Source organism: Diuraphis noxia, unplaced genomic scaffold (assembly GCF_037042655.1).
Source record: "Diuraphis noxia isolate RWA-SAM2 unplaced genomic scaffold, SU_Dnox_SAM2 contig0001, whole genome shotgun sequence".
NCBI lineage: Eukaryota > Metazoa > Arthropoda > Insecta > Hemiptera > Aphididae > Diuraphis > Diuraphis noxia.
In genome coordinates, this window is record NW_028301711.1 from 44,513,186 (window position 1) to 44,532,482 (window position 19,297).

General features: G+C 31.0%; 1 protein-coding gene across 6 annotated transcripts in view; it reads left to right on the forward strand.

Moving 5' to 3' along the window:
- tai (basic helix-loop-helix family member taiman) overlaps positions 1-19,297 on the forward strand; it is a 49,495-nt gene that overhangs the window by 14,972 nt on the left and 15,226 nt on the right. The gene's annotated exons all lie outside the window — the stretch shown is intronic.

Here is a 19,297-nt window from a genome sequence, read left to right on the forward strand (position 1 = left end):
CCCACAATCCCCGATAACCCACAAAAACGCGTCAAACGAACCTGTCCTAGACATTTACTAAGAGTTCGTTTCGAATTCAGTTATTCCCGTCACTTTAAACATTTAATCAAAATTGCTTTTGTACCTTCTTGTTATGTATAGATTTTAATTTTGTATTTTTAATAAAAATAAATAGAATATGGAATTGAAATTGAAATTGAATTTTGTATTGAAATCTTACAAGTGCTTTTAAATTTAGATATGTATATGTTATTTGATTACATTATATACTCGTTACCGTTTTGAATACATTAATCATTCTTCGTTAACTATTTGCAGTTTCAAAAATACGAATTCATAGCATTTTAAATTTATATATGTGTATACAATTATTGAAATATTTAATTATACCTATACGTACCTCTATCACAACAATTTATGAAGATATACTGAAACATTTTCTTTTCGTTTCGGTAGCAAAATGTAATTACGCCAAGAAATTAATGAAATAAAAGTTTTTTCCAATTCCATGATACATTTCTTTGTGAGGTGTTCAAATACCGAAATACTCAATTAAAATTAAAATATACACATAATGATTTTACTTTTTTGTAAAAAATTCACGAAAGACCTGTGATTTTACATTTTTAATAATTTCCAAGAGTATAAAATAATCCCTAAATGAAAACAGTTTTACCGTTATTTTTGCATCATTATTTCGTTAGTAAATATTCTTGTTAACATTATTGCCTCGTTTTTAATATTTGCCGAAATAAGTTAATGTAACCAATTGGAATATTTCTTATAAAAGCTCCTCGTCCAGGTTATTTTAATTGCAGGTAAAGATAATTTGTATTTTTATGGAAATACGAAATTATACTTGTTGTTAAATATTGTATTTACAAAATAAAACATAGTATTTTCAATTTATTAGCGTTTTTGATTTAAAATATTCATTGGCCCAAAATGTTTCTGGAAAATTGTATTCATAATAATTGTAAGACTATCGTTAAAAAAAATAATAATTTAGGTAGGTAGATGGTGGTTACCTATTATAGGTCATGAGGTAATTTATAAAACAAAATGCAGATGTTAGTAAATTAAAAACTAGAACATTTTCGTTAACTTTACTCTATGTGTGTTTCACAATATTGTCCCCTCATATGCGGGTGTGCAAAACGTAGTAAAAAATAAATACAACAAATAATAATGACATGATGTTTAAAAAAAAATTTTAAAATTACTTACAATAAAAAACGTGATTTTGACTTTGGGCGTTAAGCAAAAAACCGGTAGTAGGTACTAAAAAAGAAAACCTCATCTGGAGTGTATATGATTTTATTTTCGAACTTCTGCAATATTTATTATTAGATAGCGTGTTTCATTCGAAATGCCGACATGGCCAAAAATGATTTGATAATTATTAATTAGTAAGCATGGAACAGTATAGGCGCGTTGCAGACATACTTATTATAAATTACACAACGTAAACTGTACGCAGTTGGAAAAAGGGAGAAAAAGAGAGAGAGTAGGTAGACGAGAGACGATTGTAGTGCAAATTGCACGGGGACGTGATATATTTTATTTATCGTTTACGTCGTCAGCCGACCCCGTGTACGGTGCAGAGTTATTATTACCGAAAACAAAAAATGAGCGTTATCAACATTGACACTGACTGTGGACAGTACCGGCCTAAAACGACTGTGGCCGCCTCGAATTTCTGATGAGCGGGATGAGGTGCGACGCGGAGGTCGTGTGCGAATATATTATGTATAGAGCGTTGTGCAGTGCGCACGTTATGCGCTGGCGGCACCGGTCGACCGATGTTCGCGCTCCCGCTACGTCGCGCAGTGGTGATGGTGATGTACCTATACACGTACGTCATATTGTAACGTAATCACAAAGTATGGCCATGTGGTGTGACGGCGGTCGTCGTCGCTCGTCGTTTACACCAACAATGATCATTAATTACATGACCGAAGCGGTGGTGGTGCACGCGCACGCCTTGGATTTCGGGCAAAACCGAAACATGTCGCCGCGTATAATGTAGTTCAAGAGTACATAACACTCACACTCAGTCGCAAATTATGTGCTATCATATCGAACGCGCGCGCGCAGACTTGTTCTGCGATGGCGGATTCCGCGGCTCAGAGTTTTTAATATTTGTATCGTGGTATCTGGCAGGCGGGGAGTAGAACCATATACGTTTAGACTGAACGTGAAGGGCGCAGTGAGCCGGGACCTAGGGTGGGGGGGAGACTCGCGCGCGATAGTGTCATGGACAAATGCTGGGGGGCCCGCCCGCCCCTCTTTTCTCGTTTGCTAGTCGTGTGATGGTACGCGGTGTCTGCAACGTGAACGAATTATGGTGGGGGAGGGGGGGGGGGGGGGGGGTGACAGTGGACGCGAGAAAAAAATTGCGCGATAGAGGGGTGTTGTCGGGCGTAGAAGGGTTGGAAGGTTGGGTTCGTCTCGTACCACTTTTTCCACTCTTGTCCGGTGTGTGATGTGCGTATAAACCACAAGCCATCACCACCACCACGATTGTCTCGGTAGCGTCTAGGTTTTGCGAAAAAAAAAATGCCACTATTGTAATTGTTGAGCTAGATTTATAATAAAAAGCTAATTGAAAAAAAAAAAAAATGCCACTCGTTTGTTGCCTACAGGGTTAACGCGCACGCCCAGACGCGTTGATCGTTCGCATGTTATATTATTATTTTTATTGTGTGCTCCATCATCAAGCACACACACGCGTACACATACTCCAGCCGCGTAATCAATTATCAAAATATCATATAGGTATAAATTATGGTTTTATAATATCCTCACTAATCCACTTGCCTTGGTGACGCGCACCCGCGTAACGTCACGTCGATATTGTATTATATTTATTAGGTCGGATACAATCGTCGTAGTCTATTGATGTGTGTAGCGAGTGTGTGAGTATATCCGAATAAATGTATAATTACGTTTTGTCTTTTCGTTTTCAATCAACCTGTATAAAAACGATCCGCTCTCCCGCATCCTCACGTATGTTAGCCGAGTACGAAGAGAAAATATCGTTCATTGTGTAACGGACGATGCGAGGGGAAAAAATAAAACATTTATTTGCTGATCGTTTTGTACCTACCCATCATATTTTATTACAAATTAATAATTTAGATACCGAATTTTTAAATCATAATTAAGGTTAAGATTGAATATTTTTATGCAGTTCAAATTCACAGAATTATTTTGTACTCTTATTTTTTTTTACCCTATAATATGTTTTTACAAAAAGATTAAAATTTTTCGATATTCAACAATACCTATCTTTTGAAAATTGTTAATTTTTCTTTGATTTATTATTATCTTCAGTATGTTATAGTTTATGTATTAAAACAATAACAACTTAACTAACTTTTTGACGAGTTCTACAAGCCCAAAGTTCTGCCATTCACATTCGTTTTTCAAACTAATAAACTTAATTAACATGTGACATGTTTACTATACAAATGAAAATGTGTGTAATAATTCAAAACAAAATGTGTAATTATATTATTTACTGAATAGTTTTTAATGTGTTCTGGATCCCCTCAGTTCTATATTCAACCTTCTGAATAATTTACCAATTATCTTTGATTCAATATAATATTTTATTTATGTGTACGCGTGATAAAAAAAATGTATCACACTAATATTATAGTTACCATAAATAATGTAGTCTGTAAAATGACTAAAATGTTGGTCATATTTTTGTTACAATTTCATTATATAAGATTTAAATTTCTTTTTTAATATAAATATATACAAACATAAACTTTTTGTTAGTTTTATTGTTCGAGCGATACAAATATTCACAAAAATATATCGTTACGTATGAAATGTTCACATTTAACATTTAAATATGCATTTCATGCAAAATAACATTTCATAATATAATACACATTTGTTGTGAAATGAAATGTCGGGAAACCTTTTACCCAAATCATACTGCACAGCCTCAATAAAAAAAATCATATTTCTGATAAAAATCCCGTCTCTGCCCGATAATATTATTATTATTATCATATAATATTACAAGTTTTGTGTTGTTATGTGAGTTCAGTCTGCCGACGTTTCATCACTGTAATGCGTGTGCCGTTTTGCTTTGCGTTCAATTCCCGGCAGATAGGAGAATAATAGGACTTGTGTCCGCCGCCTAAGATTGAAAAAGATATACTACCTTTTGACTATTGCAAGCCAGCTGCCGCGTGTATTTAACGTTTGCATTTTCCATCGACAATAATCTTCATTATATGATTTGAAGATACAGTGTTTTCAAACACATAGTATGTTTATGCAGTCTCCGCGTGCGTTATTTGCACTATTCTGAGATATTGAATTTTGCTCGAACCAGATTTTTGTATGCATAATGGATGGGGTTGTATTAAAAAGTAGAACATGCTTATATTTTACACATTTGTATTTTAATGTATTGTAAATGATACAAACTATTCCACAATGCCACTCATTCATATTTTTTTGCCTTCAAAACGAATTGAAGTAGTTTTTCTGACTATCGCTACAATACATTGTAATTTATATAATATATATTATGATAATAAACGTTAATATTTTACACATTTTTGGTATCATTAATAATTATGCCATACATTTTCGAATTCTCTCACATAACTAATCTTTATTTAGATTATGAATATGAAAGAAATACTGACATACTGTATAGAATAACGATGAGAGATCTGCGCTGATTATATAATCTGACAATCGTGACTAGTCAAAGTGAAATTTTCGGGTGATGTAAACAAATCAACTCACAGTAATATTGTTTAAAATTGTTGGCTTGTAAGAAATTTATCAGTGTTATTATCGGTAATTTGTAAAGGTACCTACTACGACAAGTCCAATGTTTATTTAATTATTTTAGAAGCAGTGGCCACTATAATATATATAGCTAGTATATTATGTACATTTATCGTTCTATTTTAATAATATTGTGATTATATTAATTGGTAATCATTATTATTTATTTTTACTTATTTGTCCGTTGTATATAGTCATTATTTTTAATCGGTTTAAATTAATAACTTAAATACAAAGTGATTATCTTATCATTGCAATGGTACCATGTTATAAAATAAATTCGATAACCTACAATAATCATGTTTCTATTTTATCAGCTGTATTCATTAAATCTACTATTTTCCTCACAGTTAATAAGACAATATATTTTAGTACTGTTAAACAGAATCATAAATATTTCAAACGAACGTAATTTGTTTTAGAAATGTTCTTTAATGAACTCGAACAAAACATAAATATCAGTATTTAGTTAATTGTTTTTTGGAGTGTTAGTGACCCTTCACCACACAAATTACTCAAAATCGTTATTCTAATCTTAAGTAATATGTTGCGCTCTAACTTTTATGTATAATTTTATTTCTTATTAATATTATAGCAATTAAAAAATCATTTTAGAAAAATTAACTACACAAAGTTAAAAATAATTTCTATACGTCATATTGATACATCGCATATAATATACATGAGCAATTGTACAAAAACGACAATTTAGTTTTATATTTTATTTTACGAATTGCTGAAAAATAAAAACGTTATTGTAAAAAAAAAATCGCTTGTTATATGTGTTATTCGGTTCTTGAAATTAAACCGGAAAACGAACCGAACCGTTGTAAATTTGTTTGAATCCCAGTTCGTAACGGTATCATTTTAAAACACGTATTAATTTAGGACGGAGCCAAGACATTCTCTAGAAACGTGTAATAATTTTTGTCGGAAGAAACAAAATGCATTTACAACACTTTATCTTCTCTCGGTACGCTATTTTCCAGATAACTCTTATCCTGTACTGTGGGTTGTTGACCACACGCACGCATTGGTAAAAACCAAACGTCACTGTAATATTGAACACACACGTATAAAACAGAAATTTATAAACCTTGCAACACAAGTAGCTACCATGTATACGTCGATATTTTGTTATCGGTTATAAATGTATAATGTTCTTTTAATGGTAAAAAATTAAATAATTTCACTTAAACAAACAAGGGCCTGTGTGCTTGATAGCAATTATATTATATTACACTGCACATATGACATACCACTGCTGTTCTTTATATACTAACGATATGCTTATGTAATATTATTTTATTGAATAATGCGTTGGACAGCGGAATATTACACATGTGGATTAAATGTAAAAATTTTATTTCTAAGTACTACAGAAACAGTGGCCCTTTATTTTGAAACAATTTCTTAAAAGTAATAGTATTATGCTGTTTTAATTCTTCTCTTAGAAAATAATTATTGTAACATCGAATAGGGTATTGCCGTATTTGGTACAGGGTTCAAAAAAGTTCAGCGATCCACGTGTAGAAATATATACATTTATAAACATAATATGCATTATTGTGACATTTATGTTCTGTCTTCTTTATTTTAATCTCATACAATGAAATATCCTGTTTACAAAATTTGTCTGCGATGTTAATATTCTGAAATGTTAGATCGCCGTCGTGTTTACCCGTTACCATAGCGTATTTATTCATTTTTCATAGTAATTCGCTTTTAATTCAAAACAAAAATACGTTGTTTTATATTCAGCTATTTAAGTAAAACATGGGTTGATATTGTTGCATGTATATAAATTTGGTGATAAAAAAGTGAACGAATCGCCTGATAATATTATTTGATATAATGATATATTGCCTACTAGTAACAGTATAATTCAAGATCAACATGAATAAATATTAAACATAAAAAAAAATATGAATTTCAAATATCTAATAAAAATGTGTACATAATTTAATTTTCAACCAATGTCATTCGTTCTGATTTTCATTTGTATTTATTTCTTGTTTACGAATAAAACTACCTACACAAAATATGTATTATATTATTATATCATAGTAAACTTTAATATATAGATTAGGATACGTGCTTATAATTTCTGTACTGTTGTATATTTTTTAGCTTACACGTTAAAAAAATATTTTCCTAACGTAAAATTTTTCACAGCTTATACTTTCATTTTATATATTAATGAAGTAGGTATACTAGAACAAAGGTACAATAAAATTAACCATATAATGTCCTAAGCTAAATTATCTTACCAAAGAGGCCATTTAAAATCGATACTACCAAAAAAAATGAACTTTACATAAATTTTATAGTAGTTGGGTAGTAGAAACAAGTTTAAAGGTTGCCTTCATAATAAAGATAATCGATTTATTTCCGAATTTTTGTTATACCTATATATTATAAACGCAAACGATTTTTAATCAGATTTAATATATATATAATGAATATATTCATACATTCATGTGATGTCTCCGCATTACAAAACGTATAACATATAATAGATTTGTGTTTCATTTTGTAGCGTTCATTTTAATATAAGGGTGAATTGACAAATGTATTATCAATTTTAAAAGTAATAATTTTATCTCAGATATCTGGTAGGTTTTTATTGATATTTAAATTTTAAAACGAATTATGAGTATTTCAAGATTATAATGTCTTAGATAGTTATAACTTATAACCCAAGCTTACATATAGTTTAATGTTTAATGGTTACAATTGAGCCTACATTTTCATTACATAAGTGTTTAACAATATAGTTTCATAATATGATAAGATTTCAAGTTTATAAAAACCAGTATATTTTTATGTTTATTTAGTGCAAATATAACTTATAGTCAGGTAACTGACAATTAATATTATAAAAAATAAAATAGATACTAAATAATAGATAACAGAAGGGAGATAGTTTTTTATGGATCGTGGCCAATTTATGTGTAAATTAAATATATTGTGGTCTAAGAATAAAATGGTATTAGCAACATTTTTTTTAAAGTTTGGCATTCGATATGAATTATACTTTGTATTTCTGTGATGCATGACGTGTATAGTAGTAGTCTAGACGTTTGGTTTTAACTTTTAAGGTACTAAGGTGGAGGTGTAACTGCGTATTATATGGTCTTGTGGTATAGATGCAATGTTTTTGTATATGATATTCGGAGGATGTTTCTGCAGGTAGTATGTCACAAGGGAATCATTATAAATCATACATATCTAAAAAAAAACCACCCTCCGTGTCACGTGTCTTTGTCCTCATGGATTATGATTGATTATTAAAATTATGCCGAGACGGCATTGTATAAAAATGCCAACACAACTGATAACATTGTTAAGTGCTACATTGTATAACTTCCCTTTTCTCTGTTGTTTAAATGTTAATTTATTTATCGATCTGCAGACGATTCTGAGCGAGTGACGACCATCGTTACTCTCGCCTTTATGTGTTGGCCTTTATGTAGTGGATGTTCAGTTGAGATAGGAATGTAGTATCCATATGTTTAATATCAACTGTCTGGGGTTTATAAAAAGTGTATATTGTGCGTATATGAATTATAATAATATCTGATCGGTTTGGTGTATATAAAAACCACTGCTAGTGGGGGCATTATTAGAACGCCATGCACACAATAATAATATGTCACATTCTCGTCTACACCGCGCCTATATAGTGCAACGTCGTCGTTGTCAGTTGACTTAGGTCAAGTTCAAACGAGAGAGACCATCTTCCAGCAGCAGTTTCATGTCATATTATATTATGTGTATACTGTATAGTGTTCAACAATAATTATAATAAATATGTAATGTACACGCATGTTATAATATTATATACCTATACTTACAACCGATCGACCCAATCGATACAGCGTTGCGTCTTGCGTTTTGTTTTTTAAATTCGTACTTATTAGTACATAGTCTGGTACCGTGTATTATAGTGCTTGTGGCTAATACTTTACAAACCGGTTTTGAGTCTAAGTTTTTTATTTCAATCGATTTGATTTAATTTTTTTCGTATCACGACTACGACGATAATCCTAGGTCGTGTTTTTGTTTTATATGCATAATAATAAAATATTATTTACGTCACAGACGTAATAGTAGCCAGTCTACTTATTAAATAATAATAATTCTACGTCTGCGTCATGTGCATCCGTATAATGTACTTATCCGCAAAAGTGTACACCTGCTAATGTTGCATATTATTATTATTATTTATTATTGTTATTATTATTACATAATATTATACTGTTATGGTTTATCTCGGCTTATGTTTTGGTCTAGACGTTTTATGATTATCAAAACCGTTCAGCGACGTCGTCTCTATTTATTTATTGAATTATTCTCACGTCGGCGATTTAGTATTTTGAATATCGATGGTAGTACGATCATTACGCATTTCAACGCGTGTACCTACCTATTATTAGTGTTATTGGTTTATTGCGCAACGTACGCGCGTTTTACGTGAGCGCCTTATGCCATGCGTGTGTCATCCTCCGAGGGGAACTCAAAACGCGTTGCGCCGTCCGTTCGAAGCGAGAATCCCAATAAAAAAATATATGACAATCTGCTGTAGCCTAGGAGCTTATCTCTGAATTTCGATTATACGGATTTATCGTCCACTCGCAATGTTTACGTGCTGAGCACTTGAACTACTGACCTAAATTAAACGCACATACGTTATGCGTGGAATTTGAATCGATGATGATGATAATAATTATAATATGATTTTCGGTTTTTAATAACAGTAATTACCGTTTTGTTTGCGTTATATTATATTGTTACTTTTTAATAATAATATTATAAAGAATGGGACAATAACACAACGTTGGCAACTACGGCGTCGGTCGGCGGTTACGGCGGTGGCGGTGTCACAATATAAACAGATAGTAATGTATAATGTCAATTGCCAATGGCGGCGTATTATTGCATAATGTTTTCTCTTAGTGTCTGTCTGTCCCTCTCTTTAAAAAGAACTAAAATATACTTGGCCGCTCTGCGCACTAGGTAGGAGAAACTGTTGCATCGACGTCTACTTTCTTTATTATACAGGGTGATTCGGTTAAATATAGTTTATTATATTTCATAATTATACTATAGTATGTTAACCACCCCCCTCCACCTAGACGTGATTCTTTTCAATGAATAATAATTGTAGAGTAATTTTTAACGAAAACGTACAGTTAAAAATTTGTATCACTCTTCGTCCATGTATACATTAGTTTTTAAATCACGATTCAAAACTTGATTTTTTAACAATTAAACGGTTATCTGTAACAGATACTATACCGTAGATATTTTTACAAAGACGACAATGATAACCGTGTATACCTAGTAATGCATGATAAAATATAATTATTAATATGATGTATATGAATATTTCCCAGTAGACAATTTAAAACAATATATACACGCATAGTGTAATGTATAAAACTGTACATTTTGACTCCTTAGATAATAAATCGCCAGCCAACAAAATAAGAAATCAATGAACTGTATAGTCATGAAACTAATAAAAAATATTTATGTACCACGTAGATATTTGACGTGTAATGTTACCATAAATTATTGGATAGATTCGTAGATATGATACCTTTCATACCGATGACGTTGAAAAATAATTTATTAAAAACCTGTGTTGTATTGGTCTAGGATAAATTTATTTGCTCTAAATATTTCGCCAAAGACTAAATCCAATAATAATAATAATTTTGCGTTATTTAGCTAATTTTATATTATAAAGTCATTGTCACTAACCAAAGTGCAAACCGTTGTGTGTCGAACGTTATCGAAGTAGTGATAGATGATAGATACCTATATTTAATCAATTAAAATATATTTTTGATATCGTTTTTTACATTCGCCATTATCGTGTAATGTAATACTACATCGGATACGCTGTGATTTGGCAACATGGGGTATAGAGGGGGCATTTTTCCTCTCGTTTCCTACGTCAATTTACACATGCCTTTATAATATATTTATATATGTATTTATTATATTTATTGATAAACTGATATTATCGTTCCGCAATGAAACTCGCGTATAGTAAAATATCGGTTTTGGCGAAAATCGGGGGGTGGCTGCGGTATCACTTTTCTCTTCCAACACAATCGTGTCGACGATGGATGATTAATAATAAATAAAATAACACCGCCGAGACGCATCGTGCTCGAGAGTTCGTCACTCGCACAAAAAAATAACCATTACATTATTTAAAACTTGGCAACACTGAATTTAGCGAAACGTTTTTTTTCTGTCTCATCTCACACTACGTATTATCATATTATATATTATATAAGTATATTATATTCATATTATTACGTTCAATATTGACCCCTCCACCACCTCCTCCACTTTATACTATCCCTCCCCGCTTTCCTCTCCACCCGTCGCAACCACCGACGTTGCTGCTCGACGGTCTACCCACATGTCGTCGCCGTTTAAATATTATATTATCATAATAAATTATACGTAATATCATTATTATTACGCACACACTGTTTTATGTTTTATCAGTTGGTCTGCTTGCTGTTTGGTAGCCGAGTGGTGGCGTTTCATATTATAATATATTATATTATTTTCACATCATAATAGTATTATATTCGATGGCTATTATTTCTCTCGCCGTTATAACATTGATAATAATAATATAATAGTATTCCATTTGTGCGTACACGCGTGCGTGTGTGTGTGTGTGACGACCAACGTTTGCGTGTTCTCATCGTGTGCGAGCGACCACGTTTGTTACGCGCTGTCGCTAGAGTGAGAGAGGATCGCGGCCGGTCCGCTGGTAGACGGTAGCGAGCGAGACAGAATGACGGACGGCATAGGCCCCGGTGATCCGCATTGTGTAAACGTATGTGCGGCGGTGCTGGCGTCGATAGTCGGGTGGAGGTGGTGGCGGTGGTCGTGGTCGTCGTCGTCGTCGGGGCCGCCGTCGTAGGAAGTGGGAAAGTAATACGCTGTATACACCGTGCGTGCTGCGCGAGCGTTCGCGAACCTATACGGGAATGACCATGAATCGCCCGTGGCCTCTACGCACCACACCGCGGCGGCGGCGGTGTAACTACGCCAATAATATACTTATAATAACAATATAATATTGTGTAGTTGCTATACCCTCCACCATCATCACCGCCATCACCACCGACTCACCTACGATATTATGATATTTGTGCGTGTGCTGTTGCCACGGTCCGCAACGATTCCACGACGCGTAAAACTGACCCGGCTCTGGCGAATTGTTCGCAGTAATTATATTATGTTCATAAACAATGAAAGAGTTAGAGCTGCGCCGTTAACACGCGTCGCAATAATGAAAAACCGTTTCGAAATGTCGCCGTTGCCATTTCTGTGTCATCGCATTTCACACGCATTTTTTTGACCGCTTGCAATGACTGCCGCGAGAATTCATAGCGGCACCGGCGATACCATTATGATTGGGTTTAAGGATTACACTGTGGCATTTGCACGTTTTCTTGGATATGCAGTTGAATAAATAATACTGCAGTCCCTAAAATATCCAAATGTTCGTACTACACACATACCTAGTCCCAAATCAGTCAAATCTAAATTATACATAGTTCCTATCAATTAATATTAATATGTATTTACAATAAATTATTTTATTTAAATAAAGTAGAACTTCTATTTAATAAATTTAAAGGTTCTTTAAAAAAAAATTTGTAAAATAGAATTTTTGTTGAAAAAAAAATTTTTATGTAAATTATAGTTTATTTTTTATTCTTTGTGGTCGAAGAACTTTCTGATCTCCTGTATTAATATTGTTATTTTAAAATTTTATAGAATATTATTATAAAGGTTTAATGTGAATAACACACTTTTAAATTTCGTACCGCACACTGCGTTTTTCGTACTACACAATGTGTGTCCTACTACATACAATTTTAGGGATTGAATAATAGTATCGAATGGAAATCCTGTTTGATGTGGGGTACAGAGAGAATCTAAAATTTCGTTTTGAAAGCCTATTTCTCTTACTGTACTCTGCAAAAATACCATAGTTCTATAATTGTAATTTAAAACTTTAAACGCTCTTAATTTTATTAGTATTATAGGTCGTAGGTACCAGCATTATGTAAATAATATTTTTGTGTACTTTTCTCTACGATAAACTAAGCTGTATTGAGCGCTCATCACTACCGACGACATGCTGTATTAAATTATATAATCATTTTACCTACTATATTAAACGATCGCAAAAGTAATTTGGAAAATCTGTGTGAATCATGCATAAAATTTAGGTCTATATTTATGTAATTTATTAAATATTCTTGTTATGTGCATTTTTCGTGTAGATGGCTTATCTCAATAAAAAAATAATAATAATATTATGCTATTATAATTTACATGTATAATATCTAACCGTATGCCAGTCAGTCACTAGATTCATTTTATAGAATTTCATTTAAAATAATAAATTAAAATAACGCCACCATTACATACATATTGTCGGCTGACAACAATCCGGGTTCAAAATGTATCGGTTAACGACGAAATTTTCGATAAAAATACGTTCGCCATCTTGTCCCAGATACCATATTCCTGTGTCCGGATGGAAGGATAATAATGAACGGCACAGACGACAGTCGGCGCATTCAGTTTATCGTTTGCAATCGTCGTAGTATAGACAGTAGACAAAAAACCACGTCAACTGAACCGTGTACCGCTGCCGCAACGTTATTATCATTTCGGCAAAACGCGCGCGACCCCATGGACGGGCCCCCTCGACAATGAAATTAATCGCATAGACAGTATGCTTCCCGCGTACACTACTCATTTTTACTTTTTTGTTGTAATGATATATTATAATAGTGTTATAATATTATTATATCATAAACAGTGCCTGATAAACGGATAAACCGCCTGCGCAAACCGGGTGGTGGTGGGGGGAGGGGTCCCTTTGCTTTGAAATATATAGTTGTGGCTTCTGATATTATGGATATCAAATATTCAAATTATCAGAAATGGCGATAAACAAAATACTAGCCAGGATTTTGCTTGTGAGAGTGATGATGATAATTTGTTATATACATATAGGAGAATCTTATGTAACGAATATATTTCATAAATTTGGTTCCACCTATTTCATTTTTAACTTTTGCAGCAATCTTAACAATACAACAGTTGAACAGAGAAACATAATGTATCGCTCACACACAACAACCATGTCCGCATCGTCTATACATAATTTAGACTGATAAAGACGTATTTTTATTGTATATACTATATATTATTATATTGTAATTAGTAATGAGTATGTTTTATGAATTATTACTTTAATGGGGTTTTTCTCAAAGTACATTTAGTCTTAAAGTCTCTGTTGGCTAATAGATACGCACAGATATTTGCGATAATTAATAAGTATTGGGATTAATGTATAATACATCTTCGATGTTTCAGTGTGTCACCTAAATAGTTCGCAATTCTCTTGTCGATGGAAATTTTATTTTGTACCCAAAACCTAGTGAACAAACGTTGATTGTCTTATATTCGGTTTATTCGGAATTCCTAATCGGTAGTATAGAAATCTGCCTATCTAATATTTTATCATCATAATATTACATAGCTTTATCGTTTTTTAATTTCTCTCCATGAACATCGTTTATATCTGACACACGTGTCCGCATAGTTGTTTGGGTGTTATAAATTTTTACCAACAGACATGATAATTGTTTTTTTTTTTTTTTTTTGCCGTCGTGTATACGGTATACACCGGTGCCAACCGACATGAGTTTAGAATTTCGTTTTACTCTTGTAATCAGGAAATTTAAATAATGCACGTGTAGGTAAAAATACGGGTACATTGGTATGTAATAGCCAAAAGCTACTTTTTTCATTCTCGATTGTATCTAATCATAACTTTCATACATAGATAATACAATTCTTGAACCAAAAACCATTACACGATGCTAGTATTTTAATTAAAATAATTTGAACGTCGGAACTGAATTTATGAAATCTATTAAATCTTATTTATTTCACACCCCAGTACTCCACAACAATGTTTATATAATTCTCTTAGATATGTGTTGGATGAATATTATTATATTTCAGAGCCTAATTCTAACTAAAAAATTAATTTACTGTTTTATTTTTCTCTAATATTTTAGCAGTGGTATAAACTGCCAGTCGTTTAGTTTAGACCCTATCACGACCCCTAAAAAATCCCAGAGATGCAAAATAATAATTTTGGGTCCTTAGAAATGTTTTAAAGTTCACGTTTTATTTTCATTACATAATGATTCTTAAATGGCATACACTTTTCTTCATAGTACTTTATCAGTTTTCAACCTCATTGTCATTGATTTACTTTATATAATATATATTCTTATCGTGACTGAAACAACTATTAATATACACTCGCTATATTATTTTATAATTACTGAGTATTTAAAATAAGACAATTAATACTTCCATAACTGAGCATTCGAGGTCTCGTTGTGAGGTAATTGTATTTAGCTGCAAAATGTAAAAATAGTTAAAAGTAAATATTTAAAATCTAATTAATTCTCACTGTATCATTGTTCAATACTGAATACATCTTAAATATATATACTATATTTTATTAAATTAAGGTTAAACAATGATTAGTTTGATAAAAGTTTCATTATTCTTATGACACTGAGTTATCTCGATTATGTACTATAGTAATGCTGATATTTATCATACCGATACATTTAATTAATAATTTAACACAAACTACCCCCTAAACAGTCAGAACCTATTTAAGAAACATTTATTCAGTAAAAAGAGCCAATAGCTGCGTCAATGACCGATTGTGTTTAAATAATATTAGTAGGTAACATCATGTCACAAGTATTTATAGCGTAAATTATACTGATAATGAGAAGTTTTTTTTCTTAACTAGGAAAACTAGTCTGAGACGATGCACATAGAACTTGTTTAGTGACATGAATTGTAATATAGTATTTTCGTTTTATGGCTATGTTTACCGGTACAAGAAATGCTTGAATAGCTCTCAATGTAATCGACATAAATGAACAGTTATATTATAGCATTCCCTGAAAATAATACTGGGGATTAAAATTAATTTTTTTACTGAAAGTAGTAGGTATAATTTACAATTTAAAAGATTGTTTGTAAATCTCAAATTAATACATTTATAATATTTATCCGTTCAGTCTGCTAGCCTATATAACGATAAAAGTATTTATTTTTTTTTAGCTTCCTACGTATTTAATTTAAATTGTATAGTGAATGCAGTATTCACGTGTGATGATTAAGTAATTTTATCAAATTTATAGTGTTTACTATAGACAACATTATATTTTATGATTGTAATAAATATTATCATTTAAAATTAGTCGTATGTTAAATAACTAATTGTTTCATATTAAATGTATTCCACAATTCTCATTTTCCGAGTCGAGGTTTTTATACCACATATACTTCAGGAATAATAATTACGAAGCCCTGGGTAAGGTGATAATAAAAACCGCATAATCCTTCTTTATCCATATATTTTTCTGCCATACGTAGACCTCTATAAAGTTTGTTCCAATTCGTAAGTTATAATTGTCTTCCGTTTTCCAACGCACATTCTATTATTAGTTATTACCATCCAATCCCTCGTCACAAAGGTTCCATGTATTTAATAATTATTTAAAATTATTTTTGTATAATGTGGTTTGATGTAATATTAGTGTGAAAGTAAAATTCTATCAAATCGAGATATTATTTTCATTTATTAAAAAACAATTGTGATGATAAAAAAACCGGTGAATGAATATTAATTTACTTTTAGCCATTCCCGGTTTATTGTCTTTCCCCTTGATGTCCCGTGGTGGATTACTAATTTCAAGCATTGTGGGGTATTATTGTGGATTTATGTCAAACACTCTAGACACTCTAGTACTTCAAATCTCGATAAATCTGTAATCGTTACGAAACCCTGTAGTGTATATAAACTCTAGCAATGCCTACAACAGTCATCAGCGATAATATTGTGACTATTTTTAATAATTTTACCTAAGGTAATCTTATACTGATAAAAAAATGTCTATCTTACCAAATGTTAAAAAAAAATTCGTATTTTGTATTTATTGTATTGTATTTAAAAAATGATATACTTATTTTAGTAGAGTACCTATGAAAATTTAAATATTGTTTTACATGTTTAAATTCGTATACTACACATCATTCAATATGCACAGATAATTTTTCTCATCGTTATTTTGCAGTGGTTGTACCTATATCACGTAGTGTTTACGCTAGATATAGCAAATGTAAACATTACCCGTGTTGAATAAATCTTACAACATACATACATAATCTTATATTTACGTGTCGCGTTTTAATTTTCATTTAATTGTATATTTTATCACAAGGATGTATTAACGAAGAAAAACTACCAGTAAAACAAATAAAAAATAAATTCATACACTATCACGTCTGTATAATAAATCCCATATGACTCAACCTCGATGTATAGTCTGAGTATGGTCTCTAAATTAGTTCAAGGTCAATCGCTGTTATGGCTGTACAAAACTCTTGCTTAGGATATTGGAGACGAACACCCACGAAAATTCACTTTTTAACCAGAATTCTTTTTTTTTTTTTTTAATCTACAAAATCCCACGATATTCATAAGTATTATAATTCATTCTGGCCGGTGTTGTTTTCGTGAAAATCAAATAAGAATAGACTCTAAAGAAAACATTTACATGGCGAGTTATTTTTATGAAATCAGGGTTTAATTATTATTTATTCTACTATAATATAGTTCTGTTGTGATTTTTTTCTTTTAATAATCTGGCATACAAAAAAACACAATTATGAATGGGCTAGTTGATTGCTCAAGTGTTCCTTTGTACTGAACACAAAAAAAAAATATTATCGATTACTCTAAAAACCCTATTGAATACTAATTTCCCACGTATAAAATATTATATTATATCACCAGTGGGTATAAATTATAATTTTTTATTATGACGTAAATGAAAGTCATTTAAACTTCCCTCTCACGTGTTGTCGTTAACGGACAACGGTTTACGTTTATTATTTTTAATTTGTTATAAAAGACTCCATAATTGTATTTCTCCTTATTATCATAATTATTATTTTTAATTTATATATATATACAAGTACATTGTGTAAAAAAATTAAATCCTAACCTTCTTTACAACTGGCTGTTGATAAATTATATTTTCACACGACACGCGTTCAAAACACAGCACATGTAATTTAGGTACCGCAATATTTTTAACTAATGATGAACCTACAAAATGTACGAATTTGTGTACTTTTTCGACCAAATTAAACCTGTTATATATCTTATTGGTTGTATAGTTAGGGAGCCAATATCATTTGATTCCTTTTCCATAGATACAACCCTTTCAATCTTAAATCTATCTACAGTGTATGTAATTTATATAACTAAGTCAATAAATCAATAGAGGTGATTAGGTCACATGTAAGAAATCACATCCTTACTATAAATATAACTTTACAATAAAATAAATAGTGAAATGCGAGACATCATACACATATTATTTATAAGTTTTATTATAGGGATCTATGTCATTCATTGAAATATATGTTTACTCGTGTATCAAAAATCATCAAATAAACGTGAATGACGCACTTATAACCCATCTCTTTTGTCAATTTTGAATTGACACATAAATATTGTTGTCCACCAAAGGCATCAGTTCAGTTCATATATATTATATAGTTACCTCAGAATCTTTCAATATATTACTTTTTTTGTAATTCAACACTCATAATTTTACTCGTGATCTTATTCCATTATTAAATTATTTAGAATGATGCCATTATTTTTATATTTAGACTCAACCTTTGACCTATCTTTAACGATCGACTAAAAATAACGTCTCTATTTTACTTAAAAGATTCAACTTATACCAATTATTTGTTTAACAATCAGCATAATGTAATAACTAATAAGTAATAATAATGCTGTATTATTAAATATTTCCAAAATAATTACTGTAATATAATAACGTAAATAGGATTAATTAATTTAAAAAAACATTTTTTTTTTTTTTTTGTAGTAATAATTCCAATTTATTATGATTTTCAATGTGTCAAAGATAATGACACTGATTTAAATCATATTATTATGTATGTAGAAAATTAATTAATTTCTTTATTACCGTTATAGCATTATGAAATCATCTTTTCTCATGTTGAAGAAATATTTACTTATAGTTTTATCATTTAACCTCTTGATCGTAATTTAATAATTTGTTCTTATGAGTTTTATAATTTATATTGTTTATTATTTAATTAATTACATTGTATTTAATCAACTTTATATAAATTTAAATATATGGTCAATTTTTCAAAGTAGTTAGATGCCCTATAATAATTTGAATAACCTATACTGTATTTAAATAGTTTTAACTATCTACTTTTAAATTAATTTAATACAAAATTCAAACTAAATTTGAAG